This window comes from Myxocyprinus asiaticus, chromosome 43, assembly GCF_019703515.2.
Source record: "Myxocyprinus asiaticus isolate MX2 ecotype Aquarium Trade chromosome 43, UBuf_Myxa_2, whole genome shotgun sequence".
NCBI classification, from domain to species: Eukaryota; Metazoa; Chordata; class Actinopteri; order Cypriniformes; family Catostomidae; genus Myxocyprinus; species Myxocyprinus asiaticus.
In genome coordinates, this window is record NC_059386.1 from 35275138 (window position 1) to 35297525 (window position 22388).

The following is a 22388-nucleotide window of genomic DNA, read 5'->3' on the forward strand; positions in this document are numbered from 1 at the left end:
TATTCATTTACCTTAAGTATTCTGTTATTTTGTGACAAAAAATAATTTTGCTATTATCATTCTGCACTGGTAGGGGAGATGCTTTCAAGATTAATTGATTGAGATTGTGAGACTGCAGTCAGTATTAAACTTGTGATGATCTTGTAGGCTACCTGAAGCACGTTCATCCATTCAGCTATTAGTATCTGTTCTCGATGGATCTTCCGTGATCCTTCCTGCGCTGTCAAGTGAAGCGGCGCAACATCAGTTTCGTCTCTCACAGGCTACTCTCTCATTTGTTTGGGTGTGAGATGATAAAATACAGACTGCTTCCACTATAATACGGAACACAATTCTGATCCTTTATATACCGGATGTTACGGACTGTTGGCAATTGTTATGCGACATATGATGAAAGTTTGTCAATCAACATGTGGACCTAACCGGCCCAATTTTTGACCGGCCCAGCGGGAATTCTCCCGATCTTCCCGATTGCCACTCCGGTCCTGGATAACTGTGCAATGTGTATAAACCTCACTCTCCTGACCTCAAGAGGTGCACTAGCGACTGACGCTAGAGGCTGTAGCCTTTAGCCTCCTTGATAGCGCACCCGCCTGAGATGCTGGTTTGAGTCCCGTATGGAGTGGGTAGAACAGGAGCATCACAATGGTGCCGTGACCCGGATGGGAGTGAGGTTTAGGGGGGTGAGTGTAACGGGAGCCAGCTGATAGTTAGATAACTGTACAATGTGTGTAAACCTCACTCTCCTGACCTTAAGAGATGCACTAGCAACTGACGTTTGAGGCTGTAGCCTTTAGCCTCCTTGTTAGCCCACACGCCTCCCATGCCAGAGACGCTGGTTCGAGTCCTGTATGGAGCGGGTAGAACAGGAGTGTCACATGTGCATGCTGTTAGCTGTCAAAAGAGTATTTTTTAAAGGCCTGAGCGCTTGATCATGTGTACCAAACGACACATGGAAAATTCAAGTATACCCTAGCCTTAAAGCCAAAGTGTGTCATTTCTGTGCTACTAGTGTCACCAAACTGAATTGTGAAAATAAACAGTTTTCAAACAGCTTTTTTGAAAACATCCCCCTTCTGACATTTATTAAACAAACAGATAGTCCCGCCCAAAACTCATGCCATTGGTCGAGCCAATGTTACTGGACAGTCCACTCAGAGGTATTTTTATCGCACCAAAGAGATGCATATTAACCTGGGATATGAGAAAGCATATTAACATCGAAAAACTTTTAGCAGCTTTAAGGACGCTGACTTAAAGGAGCTATTCAGACCAAATGTGTTCTTGAGCTAAAAAAACAGCGACGTGGTGCAACGGTCAAAAATGTCCATCTAGAGCATGTTTACATAGAAAAATAATTTAAAAAACAGCACAAACAGAGGCAAAAATAAATTCAGTGTGAACAGCCCCTTAGAAGATAGCAGCCTTTCTAGGCAGTAAACAAGGAAGCTCACTAGGTTTATATGCTTACCACTTATTCTAAAAATAAAGTGTGATTTTTATTATATAAAACTTCTTTAGATTCCTCTCTATATCTACACTTTTCTGAATGTAAGCATGCTATCATAATATTACAGATTTACACATCAAAGGTGAAAGATGGTAACTATTGATTTCTCTTTGTTTTTGATAAACATTGATCGCCTTAGATGTTTATATTGATCTGTTTCTCCGAACAGTCCCAAGGTTTACAAAACTGTAATGTACTAAATATGTACAGTAATGTACAGTTCTCACTCAGTGAAGCTGTTGTACTTTGTCTTTACGTTTAGTGAAAAATCTTTTCATTTTCATGTTTTTTACAACTTAAATAAAATGTTTTTCTAATTTTCGGAGCTTGATAGGAAACATTAAGTCAGTACTCTGTATAATTCTTATTCAATATGGAAAGGAGTGCAATTCATTCTGAACAAGGACTGGAATTAAGATTTAAGATTTAAAACACTCAACAAATTTATTTAAGCAGTAACTTGATCTTGATTTCCAGCTATGATGTTTCAACATGTTGTGGATTAATATGGCCTGCAAATATATAGTGAATACTTTATGTATTCAAAGAATTAGCTTGGCTTTGCAGACGGCAACAAAAAATATCAATGTCTTTATGTATTCAAGACGCTACTTCTGTCCATTTAAATTGGATACTTGAAGCTACAAATTACAATATATAATCAAAATTACACCCTGGAAAAACACACCTTAAACCAGCCTGATGGGTAAGCTATTCTCACTAAACCAGTTAAATCCAGCAAACCACATTAGGTTGTGTTATGTGTTAGCTTCCAGTAAGAAAGCTGATTAGTCTGCTAAACTAGCACACCTACACTAGTAACTACACGTAATCATGGTAATCATGATAGATATTGTTTCTGAAATTATGAAAACTTTTTCTCGGTTTTACCGTTTAATCAGTGCAGATAGTTGCCGCAAGCATCTTGGCTTTGTTTGATGGCTTGTGGCCATCCATCTTCCTCTTGATCACATTCCAGAGGTTTTCAATGGGGTTCAGGTCTGGAGATTGGGCTGGTCATGACAGGGTCTTGATCCGGTGGTCCTCCATCCACACCTTGATTGACCTGGCTGTGTGGCATGGAGCATTGTCCTGCTGGAAAAACCAATCCTCAGAGTTGGGAAACATCGTCAGAGCAGAAGGAAGCAAGTTTTCTTCCAGGATAACCTTGTATGTGACTTGATTCATGCGTCCTTCACAAAGACGAATCAGTGATGATCTGGGGGTGCTTCAGCAAGTCTGGAATCAGACAGATTCGTTATTTGTTTCTAGAGCAAATAGTTTTCCTAAAAATTGATGTCCACATATGTGGACAGTGAGACTAAGTTGTGACATTTTAAATAACACTAAGCTATAGAAAGTCATATTTTTCTCATAAAATAGTTTATTATGTTTCCAGGAGTGTTGATTATTCATGTTTTTGAAATGTTACAGACATTACATCAGAAATTAGCATAATTAATTCTGATTCAAAGTAATGTCCAGCATCATCCAATCACTGTCAACCATGTTAAAATAAAATGATACATTATAAATTCTGAATCTATGTACTGATTATCATTGTCACATGTCTGTCAAACATGTTGAGTGATCCAAACATCATCTGCAGCCTGAAACTGAACTTTTGATCAGATTTTAGGAGTGAATGCACTTAACTGCATAGAGAGCTATAGGATGCTCCCTTGCTCCCTATTTAGTGAATGACTTAACCACCAGTGTGCTGTCTGTCTGCACTGGTCTCAGAACAGTTTGAAATGCACCTTATTTTCATCCTAACTCCATATAAAGCCTCTGAAAGCAATGCATTTTCTCAATGTGATAATGCACAGTAAATATAGGATTTATGAGGAAAAAATTTGCTAAAGTACACATCAGTGTACATTGTGTTTAGCAGCATGGTGTTTTGTAATAAATCACTCAAATTTTAAAAATGGCATATCGGATGAAACTAGAGACTCTATTCTTTGGACTCAAACAGGTTTCAATGTTAAAACTTAATGAGGTTTCTTACCAGATGTAGTTTTGTTGGTGTTTCTCCCAAAGACAAACTCCGCTGTGATCAGCGCCATGTTGTTTTGTCACATGAATCCGTACTTCGAAAGTTTATCCATTTACTGACAGCCTAAAGTGTCCTGAACAGAGATCAGTCAGTTGAAATGAATTTAAATTATGCGTTGCATATAGCGAAGCCAAAATACAACGTCTACGCATGTGTATGCGGGGTCGCACAAAGTTATAATATGAACCATACTTTGTTGAAATTCCAGAAAAAATAACTATGACGTGATATGTACCATTACAGTGATACATTAAAAAATTGGTTTAAAATTTACCATAATTCAAAATATTGGTCATATCACCAACCCCTAATGTGTAGGTTTGTGATCAAGAAAGGTCCTGAGGCCTAAAGGAGAGTTCATTTTGTCCAATATTTCTGATAATTGAGAAAATCTTCAGTGCAGGTGCCGAAACAGGATGCTTTTGGCCAGTATACCTAGTTGTTTTCGGAGATTCAGAAAACTTCATAATGAGAAATGATATCTGGGAGCTTCATCGTTAGGCCATTTTATGTTTTTTTCTCCTGTCAGCTGTGATAGACAGATGTGTCATGCCACCTGAAGGGATTATCCCACCTCAACCCTCCAACAAACCTCAATCCTTTTTTCAAATTCAGCTTTTTCCAACCTAATCCTGAATTTGAGATGAAATGGCTTTTATATTGGATAGTAGACAGTGGACATTCTATATTATCAAAGCCCTATAAAGGTTAATGTTTTGCAAGATAATAAGATCATTCAATGGTGAAAAGATCAGGAACAGCTCGGACGGACACTAAATCTGTACAATAGTTTGGGAAAAAAACACCAACAACAGGCAGGAAGAATCGCACAGTTGCAATCTAGCATTGTGTCTCGATTCTTACCATGCCAGGCAGTTGAATCATAAAGACGAGTGAGGCTGGCCCGTGTACAAATAGTGGCTGAAATTCAAGATGTCCCGAAGGAACCCAGAAGAAAGAAAATAAAGAAGCTCTATCATTTCACCTTGAATGCATTTCATCAGGGCTCTCTCTGGACGTCTTTGGTCCCTTGTCACTCCAGGCACAATGTTGCTGTCACGGAATGAACACAGCCCACTGAAGCCTGACTGCCTTTTTGTCAAAGCCTTTGAAAAACAAGGCCCTCCTTTTCTGTACATAAGACGCAGAGACATGCATTGTATAGAGCATGTATTTGGCCTGTAAGGAACATGGAACTAAATGAAGTCCTGACAGTTTGACCAATTCACCCATCGGTTAAAGAAGTGTGTTGACAGTTGAGCCGATGAGAGTTAGAATGAAAATGAAATGACTGAAAACTGTTTAGAACGAGCTTTGGAAAGCACATTGTTTATGCTTCACTGAATCACCTTTTTAGTGCTAAACAATGGAGCAATTTCTAGGGAAAAAAATCATGAATTTGCTCGCTTGTTGCTAAAGAGGGCAACATTTTGTTTCTGGAAATAAAACATAAACCTTTAAAGACAGACCTACCATGAGCTGTGAGGTTGTTAATCAATAGTACATGCTTCTGTTAATTTAAACCATGTTTAATAGCAGAATTCCCAATGAAGAACTACACTACCCATGCGGCAAAAAAGTGCGCCAAATGAGCTCTGCAGTGACCACCCCTCCCATAACGCATTTGGAATGATGCAATCGAGTCGCTCTCCCTACACTCTCAAACTACTTATATATTTGTGGATGTCTGAATATTTTGCAATAAAATTTAAATATACTGATTCTATAGTTCAAATGCGTCTTTCGCAATGCTTAATAGGATTGTACTTCATTCCCTCATTAAAGACGTTAAGTACACAATCTTGTATCGATGTCTTTTTGTCCGATTTTCAAATAATTTTTTGCTTCAAATGAAAGATTGTAATGTTGTGATTCACCTCGCAGCTGGTTGGTTTGGTTCATGACTTAGAATGATTTTTTTAAAGGATTTTATAAAATCCATATGATAAAAATGAATGGGAAAAATACAAAGACTACTGAAAAAGTGGGCGGGCACAGATGCGCTCTATAGTGCAAGAGTGACCGCCCACCATTTAAGCGGCCTTAGTTTCAGAAGTATATTTCTATTTATTTTCTTCATCAGCATTTTAAAAAAAATGCATCAATAAAGAGGTGTTTATCAGCATTTTACAACGCTTTGAGTGTGGCTCACCCAATCAGAATTTAGCGTCAAAATGATCTGTTTTACGATTATACGTTTAAAATACCACATATTTTAAACTTGTTGCAAAATATTCAGATATATAAAGTACAAATATATAAACCGCGATTCGATTACAATTATTCACAATGATTCATCACTGCTGAGCTCTTTTGGATCAACTACTGTTTTCCTAAGTAACAGCAACGTCTCTGATTGGTCGTTTGCTCTTCGGGATTATGGGTAGTGTAGTAGGCTACTTTACAAGGAATTATGCAAATATACTATGTAAAGCGCTTTGAGTGTCTAGAAAGACTCTATATAAATGTTACAAATTATTATTAATTATTATTATAAATAAGGTGCTTTCATGGCATGTCGGAACTTTCGGAATTACCGTAATTACGAGATTAAGACTAGTAATAATCAGTTTATGTCTTTGTAGAACTCATAATTACTCGTAAATTGTAAAATCAGTATTTTATGAGGGGTTGGGAGGGTTACTTTTAGAATCTATTTCACTACAGATTACAGAATACATGCAGGAAAATGTAATTTGTAACATATTCCATCAAATTACTCAAGGTCAGTAATGTAATCTAAATACATTGGATTACTTCTTCAGCACTGGCATATTTCACATTTTGGCTCTAAACAAGTTAATAATAAGTGAAAAAAAACAACAACAACAAAAAAAAAAAAAAAAAAAACACCTGCCAGTACATTAAGACAAAATACACTTATATTAAAAATACATTTTCTGAAAAAAGCCAAAATATCTTATGCAAAGTAAATGTATCTTGTTTTCACCATTTTTGTTTTTTTTTTAGATATTTGTTTACAGGAAAACAATTCAAAAATTCTCAACAAGAATAAGATTTTTGCAGTATATCTTTGCCCTAATATCAAAGGTCTTACTAGAGAAAAAAAATTCCATGTATGATTGAAAGTGGACGTTCTTGATTAAAACAAAATTATAATCGTGGCTGGTTAAAGGTGCATGTAAATGGGCTAGAAAAAAGCACATCAGCTTAGCATAAAGCTAAATGTTCACATGGAAATTAACACAAGGTTAACTATTTCTGCTGCTCCAAACTTACTCAAAACCCCACAGAGTGTACTTTTTATGTTCTCCAGAGATTTGTTTTTGTTTTCAAAATAACAAATAATGACTTTGATAAAAAATCTTATTTGAACTCTAACATGGAGAAATTATATTGACTCAATTCACATCAGAATCAATTTATCAAGGCTTTCACTTCTGATCTGTCTAAAGGTGCATAAGTCATTTACATTGGAATACTTGTATAAAAGTATGTTACAGGGGTAAATCTTGTTTAAAATTTTAAAGTGCACTTCTTTAAGCATATTAAACATACAATTTGTATAAGATAGCAACCATGCTTTCCTCCAGTGTATATTGTCAATAATAAAATTTCAGTAGCATTTTCGTCTTGGGGAAATAGAATTTCGTGAGTATAATAACTGACAAATTAATTTATTATTTCAATCTTTACTCAATAAAGAAACTCTTTCTAAAGAGAGTTGGAGCAACCATTTTTTCCCCCTCATATTTTAAAAAGGTTTTCATCAGATGACTTACACCTAAATGAATAGCTTTAATGATAGAGTAAGAAAGGGTACTGATAAATATTCATAAATTCTTACTATAATAAAAGTTCACCTTTGTGAGGGCTCTGATTTGTTTTCTTCCCAACCACCAGATATCACCAGAGTGTCTATCTCTCAGCCCTGGAATCTTCCAAGCTTCTTTGGGACTAATTGTGCCATTTGATTCAACAGTGATTCATTAGATGGTGTATTTAAGAACTGCTTTCTCCTCTCTTCAGTGCTCAGTCTGGAAGTCTATCTCTGTAAGCACACTTATGATATTGTTACCGACTCTTATGCCTAACATTTTCTGCTCAGTAACTGTTACTTTAACTTTGCTCAGCTTATGGACTGTTTTTGTTAACTTTGATCATTTTTGAGACTTTTTGAGATCTGTGTGTTGGATTTTTGTATTATTGGATTTTGTAATTTTGCTTATAAGTATCAAGTAAAGACTTACCTTTATGGATTAAATCTGTGTCCTGAGTGGTATCTGCACTTGGGTTCTTGTCACCTCCAGTGGCTTAGTACTTAGCAACTCAGACTTCAAACACAGAGTCCTGGGTTCAACTCCCATCCAGAACCATCATCATAGCAGCAAGAGTGAGCCATCTACATGGACCCAGCAGATATGCATTCTGTTGTGCAAGTTTGATCTAAGTTGGACTGTCTCCTTGCTGCTATGGGCCAACATGAACAGATTATAGCCTGACAAGAGCAGATCATTGAAAGACATGAACAACTACTTGGCCAAATTTCACAAACACTGCAGAATCTTTCTCTGATCACACAGCATCCTGTCAATCCTTCTCTGCCTGAGACTCACCCTTTACTGTCCCCAGCAGGTAGTCCAAGCCCCCAGCTATGATGGCAGTCCAGGTGCTTGTCAATTCTTCATTACCCAGTGCTACTTGACGTTTGAGCTTCAACCTAATACCTTTCCCACAGATTGCTCCAAGATTGCTTATCTGATTACCTTACTCATCAGAAAGGCTCTCTCCTGGGCCACTGCTATCTGGGAACAACAGACACCACCATGTTCTAGTTTCCACTTATTTACGGAGGAGATGCGGAAGGTGTTTGACCATCCTGTCTGTGGACTTAAGGCTGCCAAGCAACTGTTACAGCTCCATTATGGTAGTTTTAGTGTTAGTCATTTCTGTTTTCCAGCATGGGCTGTCTGATGCTATTAAGGATGACTTGGCTGCCAGGGAGGGAATTTCTGATTTGGAGACTCTTATTGATTTAGCAATCCATCTGGATAATCACATCAGAGAGAAGAAGGGAGAGGACCTCTATTGTTAATTCACCTGTTGAAGCAAGATTGCCAATTAATCCAACCACAACTGACATTCCTCTTGGTACCTCCTTAGCCTCTGATGAGCCTATGCAGTTGGGGAGTACCAGGCTCTCACAAGCTGAACAAACCCACAGGATGAGGGAGAGGTGCTGCCTTTATTGTGGTAAACCTGGCCACTTCAGAACATCTTGCTCAGCACTTCAGGGAAAAGGCAAGACTCGTCCAGGGTAGGGAGAGCTGTGACGAGTAAGACTACCACTCCCAAGTCTAAGACAGTTAGGGTCTTGCTATATATCTTACTCTGCAGTTCCACCTAATCAACTCTTCAGAGTTCCCTGGTATTCTTGGTTATCCCTGGCTGGTCCAGCACAACTCCCACATTGACTGGTCCAATGGGGTGGTTATTGAGTGGGGTACCATGTGCCAAGCTACTTGCATCTTTGCTAGACCTTCTCCTCTCCTTGATTCCCCTGATTCTTCTGTGTTAACCCGAGTCCCTTCCGAGTACTTGGACCTGAAGGAAGTTTTCAGCAAGAAAAAGGCCACTTTGCTTCTCCCCATTGGCCCTATGATTGTGCCATTAACCTACTTCCCGGACCTGCCCTCCTCGAGGCAGACTCTATTCCCTTTCTGCTCCCAAATCAGCTGCTATGGAGGAGTACATCTGTGATGCCCTTGCCTCTGGATTCATCCATCCTTCTACATCACCAGCTGGTGCTGGGTTTTCCTTTGTCAAGAAGAGGGATGGTAGTCTTCACCATGCATAGATTATAGAGGCCTGAATAGGACCTTTACTCCCTTCCTTTGATGTCATCTGCCTTTGAGCTATTGCAGGGTGCAACAGTCTTTACCAAGCTGGATCTCAGGAATGCTTATAAGTTGATTTGTGTCCATGAAGATGATGAATGGAAGACCACATTCAACACCCAGTCAGAACATTATGAAAACTTAGTCATGCCCTTTGGATTGGTCAATGCTCCAGCTGTTTTCCAGGCCCTCATAAATGATGTACTTTGGCACATGCTCAACCACTTTGTTTTTGTCTACCTAGATGATATCCAAGACTCTCCATGAACATGCTTAACATGTCAGGCAAGTTCTGCATCACCTTCTCAAGAATCACCTGTTTGTCAAGGTCGAGAAATGTGAATTTCATCCACTGTCTCCTTCCTAGGCTTTATCTCTAAAGGCTGCATGTACATGGATTCCAGTAAGGTGCAGGTGGTTCTTGATTGGCCACAATCCACCTCAATCAAACAGCTTCATCACTTCCTGGGATTTGCAAACTTTTATAGAAGATTTATCAGAAACTTCAGAACCATAGCTGCACCTCTCACTGTTTTGACTAAGGGGCCTTCAAATAGTCTGCGTTGGTCTCCAGAAGCAGACAAAGCATTTGAGGAGTTGAGGATGCATTTCACCTCAGCACCAGTTCTGGTTTTACCAGATCCTGAACTCCCATTTGTTGTGGAGGTAGATGCCTCAGATGTGGGGGTCGGGGCTATTCTGTCCCAGCGGCCAGTGGTGATGGCAAATTATATCCATGCGCTTTCCTCTCTCATCGTCTTTCTGAACTTAATTATGATATTGGCAACAGGGAGTTGCTTGCATTTAAGATGGTTTTAGAGGAGTGGAGACATTGGCTGGAGGGGGAAAAGCATCCTTTTATTGTATGGACCGATCACAAGAACCTGGCCTACATTCAAAAGGCAAAATGGCTCAATTCTCATCAAGCCAGGTGGGCACTTATCTTCAATCGTTTTAATTTTATGCTCTCTTATTTCCCAGGGTCTACCTTTGTGGATTACATCTGTGTCCTGAGTGGTATCTGCACTTGGGTTCTTGTTACCTCCAGTGGCTTAGTAATTAGTGACTCAGACTTCAACCACAGAGACTTGGGTTTGATTCCCATCCAGAACCATCATCATCATAACAACCTTTGCTATCAAATAAATCTGCAACAAATATAGTCTTATTACCAAACCATTTATAGACCCCAGAGAGTGTACACAACAACATGAATGACCTCATATCCACCTTTTCACTCATAACAGTATAAAAGTGCCCTCTGTCTGTTCGTATGAATGTAACACATTTTTAGAAAGTGTTTCACCATGGTTCAAACATCCCTCAGATTGCATAATTTATATGGATAAATGTTTTCCAACTGAATAGACTAAATATAAAATGAAACAAATGACAATAAAATGCCAGGTAATCTCTTCAGTAATCAAAATACTTTTTAAATGTAACTGTATTAGAAGTTACTAATATTTTGTATTTTAAAAACTTAATTCCGTTACATGTATTCTGGATTGCCACTGTTGCTCTCTATGTAAAACTCTCACCAATAACCGTTAACTTGCAATGATTTTGTAACAACATTAAAATGAGGTCACTTGTGGGTCACACAGAAGACAACAGCTTGAAATGACAGTTGAAATAATTTATTTCCATTTGATCTACAAGCAGGTGTGCGGAAACACACATATGCATTAAGTTTCTGTGACACACAGAGTTTGTAAATGAATCCCTGAAGGCGTAACACAGAGCAAACGCACATTGAGGCACATGCAGAAATCCACAAGCACACACATAAAACTGAGTCGTGCAAGATTAGCAAATGCAACGATTAATTTCCTTTCTCTGTAGGAGGAACGCCAGCAGATCTGTTAAGACGAATGTTTTCAGTTGGCTGCCACAGACCGCACACATCGCTGGGTGTCTTGGTTTAACTATCATTATGTAGATTGCCCAGTGTTAATGCATCTCCATTCCGAAATGTAATTTCACGTTCTTCACTTTGGAATGTTTGGAAGTCCATTACATGTTTGAGAAGTGCTGTCAGCTAGTCAATAAATCTCAGAGTATCTACTGCGTATGGCATATTTCACCTCCCTCATTAAGTTTGTTCCAGTGGATTAGCAGCATTTTTTGGAGCAGGATTAAACGTTGAATCAAACCAAAGGTGTTTATTAACACGGTCATCAAAATACTTACTGTTTGGCAGCGCTGAGAGCAAATGAATGCCCAGGAGGAAAGCACATGAGTTGACCTGCTAATTTCTGTATTGATTGTTGTAGGGAAAGAATATTTGCTGAGCTAACCACTGTAAATACAAATCCTCCTGGCAAATAGTCCTTCTGAGTCAGTCATCAATGCCTTGAAATAAGCGCTTTTTAGGACTTACTGGTAGCAAATTTATCAAGTTTACCAAAGTAACATTACAAACAGCCTGCAATGCAAAATTTATTTGAAGAGTTCTTTATACTATTGCTGCTTTCTATTATTTGTTTGTGGTGTTTGCTAGTGCAAGCATCACTATTACTATTGCAAGTATTGCTCATACTTGCATGTTAGGGATTTTAACAAAAACCCAAACCCAAGTATTAAAGAATGCAAGTCAGCCAGTGTGTAACTCTTCCTCTTTACTACAGACCTGAATGATCACAGATACTTAAAGGATTAGCTCACTCAAAAATGAAAATTCAGTCATTGTTTACTCACCCCTGTGTTGTTATAACACTATATGACTTTCTTTCTTTTTCTTAACACAAAGGCAGGAATTGTGAATAAATGTTGTGCTCAGTGATGTCATACAATGGCAGTTTATGGTGATCACCTCTTCAAGCTTCAAAAGAACACAAGTATAATTCAGAAGTCTAATAAATTATTCCAAGAGACTCATGATTGTTATGAAAGCATACCATAAGATTTGGCGAGAAACAAATTGAAATTTAATGTATTATTTAGTGAAAATGTTCACTGACCGTTGATCTCCTGTGAGCGTTCATGATAGGACACGAGAGCAACAGTTCACGCAGCGCCCTCGTGACATTGGGGCGAAAACTTGTTTATCTAAAAACAGGCCCTCCACAGCGATAGTGACAACAGAACACAACACAGTTGCACACAAAACAGAGAACAGAACTTACTAAACATGGAATAATTGATGCATTTCTATGGGGGGTTGCAGCGTGAAGCATTTACATGTTTCCATTGATCATGGTATAAATATTTAGGGGGGGGGGGGTGGGGGGGCGGTTGGGTTGTAGTTGCTTGTTATGATTATTTTGGGGGGGTGGGGGTGGGGGGGATTACTTTCCCCCCATCTCCCCTGGAATCTACACCCTTGGGTCAGTTTCCCAAAGCCAAATCCACACCTTAATGATAAGTGAAATATAAAAAACCCCCACTGACACTAGATTAGTGGTTGCGGATAACATCTTCCGACATCGCTTGCTGCATTCATGCGCAGAGAAAAAAGCTATAAATGATTGTACATTTGAAAAAAAAAAAACGTTTTCTTAAATAAAGGCAATGTAATTAGTGGATTAAATAATTTTGATTTGTTTTAGGATCATTAAACATGATTTCATCTAATATATACAGTACTGGACAAAATCTCACTTTATGCAGGACGAATATTTTTTATTTGTTAAATCCACGGTTAAATCCTGCTGTACATATAAAGAGCGCATGCACAACACATGATCGTTTGACGCATTTAAAGTCCAGATTCACTTTATGCTGCTTTAAAAATATCAAGGAAAAACAAAGGGGGCACATGATATCTACTAATATAATAATTATTATATAAGTAATCACAGTCCTTTAGACTGCATATGATTCATACATATAAAATAGTAGGGAATATTAATTAAACAACAATACTGAAAAAAAGAAAAACATTCACTGCTCATTTCTGGATAACTTAATAAACCCTTTATAACTGAGCAAAAAATTAGGATGAGAATTTGCTCATTTTAATTTACAGACCCAAAGTTTGATTCATTAAATCAGAAACATATTAATGTATCAAATCTACAGTAATAATCATTCCAACAATTATTAATTTCACTTATACCTGTAATATTTACCTGTAATAATGAAAACACGTACCAGTCCATGTTTTTATTATTGTCATAAATGACTCGGAAAACGTTAAAGTTGAAAAGATTGTGTTTTTCTGGGTCAGTTGTGTCACTCAGGACCAGTTTAAACTGAAAAACGTGAATTTGTGCATTAGAGGCAAATGTTTGATGACTTGTTTAAAGTAAATAAAGGTACTTAGAACTAAAAAAAAAAAATGTATGGTATTATTTGAAGAGGGGAGCGTCACATCGAACCGCTTTACTCACATACTCTGGTAAACAATGACTGAATTTTCATTTTTGGGTGAACTATCCCTTTAAGGGTGGACTGTGTTGACCTGAGAAAGCAAGAAATGGTAACACTTTATTTTGATGGTCCCAAATAGATATTCAACTGACTATAAGTGACTTATCAACTGGCTTGCTATAGCTAGTAAACAGTGTTTCAACAAACATTCAGTAGACTTTCAGTAGCCTGTGTGTAGATCTTTATTAATGACCTACTTACATTATTGTTGAGAACATCATTTCATTGAAAGGTCATTAAAGATAAAGATCTATATACAGGCTACTGAAAGTCTACTGAATGTTTGTTGAAACACTGTTTATTAGCTATAGCAAGCCAGTTGATTAGTCACTTATAGTCAGTTAAATGTCTATTTGGGACGATCAAAATAAAGTGTTACCCAAGAAATTACCTAGCAACCAACTAAAACACCCTAGCAACAACCTAGAACACCCTAGAAACCACCCAAAACTCCCTAGAAACTACCCAATACACCCTGGCAACCACCCAGAACAGTCTAGAATCCACCCAAAAGCCCTAGCAACCACCAAAAACACCCTAGCAACCACCCATAAGATCTAACCAACCCTCTATCAGTGCCCTGGCAACGACCTACAGTTCTGCAGTATAATGGCCACAACTTTTGCACAGGCAAGCACCACTCACATTTTTATTAGAAAATACTTCTTTTATATATGTTGTATACACTGTTGACTTCATTTCTTAATATAAGTAAAGTGATGTTAAAAAGTAGCAAATATTGCAGTTTAAAAATGCAAATTATAAACAAACAACACTTTCTCGGCTCCTTATTGAAATGCCAGGTGTCTAGACACAAAGCAGCCCACACATGGTTGAACACCGTTCCCACTTATTTTCCCAACTTTGTCTCAGCACTTGAATTGTGGTCATGTTTATTCAGAACTGCACATCAGCATGGATTATATACTGTGTATATATATATATATATATATATATATATACACTGTATATATGGTGCAGTGTGGCATAAAAATGAAGCCCCTATTACCCAAATTGTGAGATCTGCCAAATGACTCTCTATTTTGATCCCTACACCTTTTAAGTTATTCATAAAATTCTGGGATAGAATTTATATTGGTAGGAGCAAATATTAGATGTGATTATGTGCCCTTTTTAATAAGATTATGCTCTTTTTAAGGTACAACGACATTTTGTCCTTCAAGGTCCAGTTAAATAAAAAAATGTTTGAGCTCATTCAGAATTCATTTGTTACAGTGTATAAAAATAATGAATATAGTGGCATGCCTTGCATCTTAACTTGCATCATTAAAATAGCGTGCAAGCTGCAAAACAAAATATGATTTAAATATAAGCTTATTTAATAATATATTATATATCTTCATTTCACTGTATCAAAGGGACAGTTCACCAAAAAAAGTCTGTCATTATTTATTGAGGGAGAGCTTTTAAGTAAATAATGACAAAATTTAAACTTGTATTAATAGACTTGTAATATTGGCCATGGGTCATATGCACTACTTTTATGATAGTTTATTGACTCTTTAATGTTGTGTTTGGTCTTTTTTGGAACTTGAGAGATATGTTAACTATAAATTGTCATATGGAAAAGAGCTGCATGACGATTCTTCGAAAATTCCCTTTTTGTTCTCAATAAAAAATAAAACAGCATACAGGTTTGGAACAATATGACAGTGAGTAAATAATGACAGAGTTATGATTTCTGACGGAAATATTCCTTTCATATTAATACGTCATATTCGTTATATATGGAAACTCTTATTCCCTTTGTCAAATTTACATCCACAGAAAACAGTCTCAATAGGCCAAAAAAAAAAAAAAAAAAGAAAAAAAAAATTTAATTTCCTGTGCCTTATGTTCAAAGCGATTTTTCCTCCTCAAGTGGTCAAACCCACCGTTAATATCACACAGTCCCTCAGAGCTGACATAATTTAAAGCCTCTTTCTCGCATGGCCCTTTAAGAGATAACTTAAATTGACTTTCATGACCTAATTTAAAATGTTCATGTTAAATAATTAGCATTAAGACAGTTACATTCATAGCAGAACTCTTCAGCTTTGGCCAAGTGGCTCTTGATAAGTCTGCTTAACGGAAGAGTAATTACAGTATTAACATTCATCGCATGGAGCGACTGCAGGCCTTTAATGATAATTCAATGAGGAGTGGCATGGCCGGTCAACTCCATATAATCACTGCGCAATCATGACACTACTGTTTACATATAGACGCCAGACAATTACCTCTCGGCCATTGGGACCGTATCATACGATCTAAGCTGTCACCACAATGTCAAAAAGAAACCAAACAGTATGCGCTCATGGCCGCGGGAGATTAAAGACCTGTTATGTGTTATAAATAAAATGACATACTTTACTTTCTGCCTCCATATCATGGATGTGAATATGTTCAAATCTGTTAGTTTAAGGTCATTACTGAAATACATTCAGGCGTATTGGCAGTGTGAATGTGGAACTGCGCTCCTTTGAAAGTTGCTAGTTCAAATATTTGGCTGAAAGCTCCAAGGATGATAAATTAACCTCAGGGCTGCAGGTTATCACTTTCTTGAAGGTTTTCTATGACCTTGAGTTAGATGCTTAATCTTTAGATTGCTCCAGGTAACCCTACACTGAGCCATAAGCGGCCAATTTGCATAATAAAGAAATTAGGAGTAAAGAAAAAGCAAATAATACTACTTGATGTTGGCTATATTTAACAATTCCAGTGCCTTAAAGCGGCAGTTCACTTAAAAATGAAAATTCTGTCATCATGTACTCACCCTCATGTCGTTCCAAACCAGTTTAACGTTCTTTCTTCCGTGGAACACAAAAGGGGATTTTTGAAGAATACTCTTGCCACTCATTTCCAAATAATGAAGATGCATATGAACTTGAGTTGCTCCAAATGACAAAAAAGCTCCATAAAAGCATCTTGAAATGGGTCTATATGCTTTATGTGGCGCTATATTCCAAGTCTTCTGAAACCATATGATTGATGCAGGCCTGTTGCGATTATTTGATCTAACTGCGATTATTTTACAGAAATATATTACTATTGCATAATATAATATAATATAATATAATATAATATAATATAATATAATATGATATAATATAATATTCAGGTTGGCCAAATTCCAAAAACATCAGTGTAAATGTAAAGTTTTCAAAGATTTTATTTTAAGTATTTGGAAATCTTCATATTTAAAACTTGATTTTCATGTCATTCTATGACTGTGCAATATTTTAAAAGTTTTTAAAGCCTTAAAGGAAATGATATTTCCATATTTTATTATATGATTTCAAGTTAAATATGAATAAATACGGAGCCCCTGAGAGGAGAGGGTGGGACTTTTTTACTGAAATAGTTTTGCATTCCCTTAAATAAATTTACCATGGTTTTACTAAAATAACCATATTTTAACCTTGATATTTGTAGTAAAACCATAGTGCTAATACAGGAAAACAAAAACTATGGTAATAAATATAATAATTTTGTCATTATTGTCATTATATTTTGATTTTTATTAAAAATACCATCTAATAACCACTAGATTAATTATGGTCTGTTGTACTAAAGTAATCTATAGTAATTAACCATGGTTAATCTATAGTAAAACCATGGTTACAATATGGATGCAGTGCACTGTATTAAAACCATGGTTCTACCAAAAAAACAAACAAAAAAAACATGGTTACTTAACTTAATTTTCATAGTTTCTATAATATTACTATAGTAAAACCATGTTTTCCGTAAAAAAATAAATAAAAAAGGTTAGCCTACAGCAATCATAGTTACTACAATATTACTATATAAAAACTATGGTTACTACAGTCTACATGAATGCTGCTAAAGTATTATTCATTGTTAGTTCATGTTAACTAATGTTGTTAACTAATGTTGACAAATGTTACCTTAAATACCCAAAACTATGATATTTGCATAGTAAAACCATAATACCCACAAAAGTATGGTATTTATTATCATTGTCTTCGTTTTCATGAATTATCACTATGGTTTCACTACAAATATCATGGTTAAAATATGGTTACTGTAGTAAAACCATGGTAAATCACGCAAAACTATTGCGAGGGCATGCAAAACTATTGTGGGGGGACGCAAAACTTATTGTAAGGGAACGCAAAACTTATTGAAAGGGAACGCAAAACTATTGCGGGGAACGCAAAACTTATTGTAAGGGAACGCAAAACTATTGCGGGGGAACGCAAAACTTATTGTAAGGGAACGCAAAACTATTGTGGGCGGACGCAAAACGTATTGTAAGGGAACGCAAAACCTATTGCGAGGGCATGCAAAACTATTGCGGGGGAACGCAAAACGTATTGTAAGGGAACGCAAAACCTATTGCGAGGGCATGCAAAACTATTGCGGGGGAACGCAAAACTTATTGTAAGGGAACACAAAACTTATTGTGAGGGCATGCAAAACTATTGCGGGGGAACGCAAAACTTATTGTATGGGAACGCAAAACTATTGTGGGGGAACGCAAAACTTATTGTAAGGAACGCAATACTTATTGTATGGGGGCACGCAAAACTATTGCGGGGGCACGCAAAACTATTGCGGGGGCACGCAAAACTTATTGTAAGGGAATGCAAAACTTATTGCGAGGGCATGCAAAACTATTGCGGGGGCACGCAAAACTTATTGTAAGGGAATGCAAAACTTATTGCGAGGGCATGCAAAACTATTGCAGGGGAACGCAAAATTTATTGTAAGGGAACACAATACTTATTACGAGGGCACGCAAAACTATTGCGGGGGAACGCAAAACTTATTGTAAGGGAACGCAAAACTTATTGTAAGGGAACGCAAAACTATTGTGGGGGAACGCAAAACTTATTGTAAGGGAATGCAAAACTTATTGTAAGGGAACGCAATACTTATTGTATGGGAATGCAAAACTTATTGCGAGGGCATGCAAAACTATTGCGGGGGCACGCAAAACGTATTGTAAAGGAACGCAAAACTTATTGCGAGGGCACGCAAAACTATTGCGGGGGAACGCAAAACTTATTGTAAGGGAACACAAAACTTATTGTAAGGGAACGCAAAACTATTGTGGGGGAACGCAAAACTTATTGTAAGGGAACGCAAAACTTATTGTAAGGGAACGCAATACTTATTGTATGGGAATGCAAAACTTATTGTAAGGGAACGCAAAACTTATTGTAAGGGAACGCAAAACTTATTGTAAGGGAACGCAATACTTATTGCGAGGCATGCAAACTATTGCGGGGCACGCAATACTTATTGTAAGGGCAAAACTTATTGCGAGGCACGCAAAACTATTGCGGGGAACGCAAAACTTAATGTAAGGAACACAAAACTTATTGTAAGGGAACGCAAAACTATTGTGGGGGAACGCAAAACTTATTGTAAGGGAACGCAAAACTTATTGTAAGGGAACGCAATACTTATTGTATGGGAATGCAAAACTTATTGCGAGGGCATGCAAAACTATTGCGGGGGCACGCAAAACTTATTGTAAGGGAACACAAAACTTATTGCGAGGGCATGCAAAACTATTGCGGGGGCACGCAAAACTTATTGTAAGGGAACACAAAACTTATTGCGAGGGCATGCAAAACTATTGTGGGGGAACGCAAAACTTATTGTAAGGGAACGCAATACTTATTGTATGGGAATGCAAAACTTATTGCGAGGGCATGCAAAACTATTGCGGGGGCACGCAAAACGTATTGTAAGGGAATGCAAAACTTATTGCGAGGGCATGCAAAACTATTGCGGGGGAACGCAAAACTTATAGTAAGGGAACGCAAAACTTATTGCCAGGGCACGCAAAACTATTGCGGGGGAACGCAAAACTAACTGAGATGTAAAGAGGTGTAAATAAATGACTTCATTCAGTGTATGTGTATTAAGCACACATAACACCATAAGAAGTATATGACAATCTGCATGAAAGTTAATCGTCATGATCTTGACAAGCTATAAAACAGACAATTAAATCATTAATTGCAATTATTTATATGACAATTAATGGTCAGACAAATTTTAATAATTGAAATAGCCCTAGAAATTGTGCAAGGAACTGATAAATATTTAAGCAATTAAAACATAATTTATCATCATGGTGCTGTTTCAATTAGAGTAAAACACTAGTATATTAGTACAGTATTTCTTCCTCATTTGCAAAAGCATGGGAATATTCAAGAACCGTTAATGGAATTAAATGCCATTAAATCATATGGATCCAGTATTGTTTAATAATAGAACTGGTTCTTGATTCCTAACTCTACTTATACATTTGTACCATGGCATGAATAAACAAACTGTCTGGATTGTTTCCATCTAACCCCGCAGGAAAAAAAAGGCACTTTTCAGCTGGTCAGACCTTTCAAACAATTAGAGTACCACCAAAGATCTGCCAGTCCTCAATTCCAGTGTTTAAATAACATAATCTTATATGTGACGGGTTTGTTTGTATTCTGTGAAAGCAGTTTGTCATTTTTAAGCTCAATCTGTTGTCGCTCCATTGAGACAGCACTTTTTAATTGGCTTGGCCTTGAACAGGGACAATTGCAGAAGGCGAGAGCAAACACAGCCGTGGACGCTTAACAGACGTTTCACTCAGGGTTATTATTCCAAACGAGGCCCTTAGAGCTATCATGACATCAGTACAGTGATGCAAACAACACTTTTCTTTAAAGGTGAAGTGTAATACTTAGGGTTAGGAGTTTGTTCAAATCACAAACACTAACTATGAGCAATATTAATAGAGATACTTGACTTAGCAAAGAGAAACAAGCCATAATTGACATTTAGTTGTGAATGTGGAAGGAATTCTATATTTGGAAAGTATTTGACACAATACTGTGAGAAGCAACCCACCAATGCTTTTAATTACAGTTTAATGTTGTAAGGTTTTGTAGAAATGCTCGGAGCAGACACATTATTCACCTGGTATTAAACTGAGTCAGACAAGATTGCATAAAAGAGCCCTTTACTTCATCTCTGAAATGTATCTGTCACTGTTTTCTGTAGTCCAGAACCCGGCAAAATACTAATCCATCAAAAGGTTTCTTTGTTTCGGTGTAGAGCCGCGACCTTGAGCTGTAAACAACAGCATTGATATATTACACACCAGTGGGTGAATAATTATCCTGAGATACGGCAGTTCTTAAACACAACAGACAGCAGATATGAATATGGAAAGCAGCTAGTGATTATTTCAGATTTTATGTTGTACGTGACGTAAACATGCATTATGAATTATTTGAATGTCAAATGTACTTTAAATGTCATCAGATGTTCAGTTTAAAAGATTTGAAAGATTGCAATGCCAGTTCTAATCTTAATTACCATGATTAAATGATTGGGGAAAGACAAAACAGATTGGCTGAAGATTAAAGCTTAACTTAACGCTCTCAGCTTCCTGCTGCCCATATATGGACTGGCCTGTGAACATGCAAAATGATTGGCAGGCAGAAAGTGAAAGTCTTCTGATTGGCTTAACAAAGAATCTGACTTACTGGGGGTGTAAAGACAAACAATTTTAAGGCATGATTTTCAATTAAACTGTGCAATGGGGAGTTTAAGAAATTTAAAACATTAGATATTACAGCATGATTTTCTGTAAAGCTGCTTTGAAAAGATGTGTATTCTGAAAAATGACTTTACTTGACATTTTCTACACGCCATTTTATGTGTCAACGAAATTACCGACAAAAATGTTCGTTGACGAACACTCAAAACTCAAACACATATATGTGACATTAATCAACTATATCCACAACATAAATGTCATATTACAACATACATCTGCATAGACAATAAAGCCAATGAATAGATGAACTTGACAATGCGTGCTAATCAGAATGCGTAACTTGCGTTTTGAATATACTGTTTCGTTAAAACACACTACATGTAACGCAATATCCTAAACTGTCTAAACGTGAGGAATTCACAAAAGAGTAACTTCTAAAAGTAGCTTATACGTCAGTATATTCATTATATGCTGTTATTTCAGGAGCTCAGGTTTTCATGACAGTTTTCTCATGTTGTTTAATCTTGCATATTAAACATAGTAATCTTTAATATGTTTGATAAATGTTTAAATAATTGTAAGTAGTTTATACACTTTCAAAATATTTGAAAACTTGGTTAAAGTTTGGTCTGGTCCATATTTTTGTCATTTTGCGCATTTTTGTAAACTAAAATATGGTAAAATGTAGGGATGCAATTTTTTTTAAAAGAGCCATAATGAAAGATAAATACAAGATAAAGAAGATAAAAAAGATACCTAAAATAACTAAATATGACAACATGATGATTGATATGAAAAAAGGTTATTTTGTACTTCTAAAACATTTTTGCACTTCTGTTTTTGCAGTTTAATAAACTCTATGGACCCACCGGTGTGTCCAAAAGGGTGCGCTATATCGTGAAAGAACGTTTACGCTTAAAACGTTACAATTTCCATATACATAAGTCAGGCGTTTGAGGTTTCATTTGAAAGCTTAGAATCTGAACTTTTAAGAGATAACCATCACTTCTGCATTTATGTTACTTAAAATAACAAAATAAGACCTCAATACATTTGCAT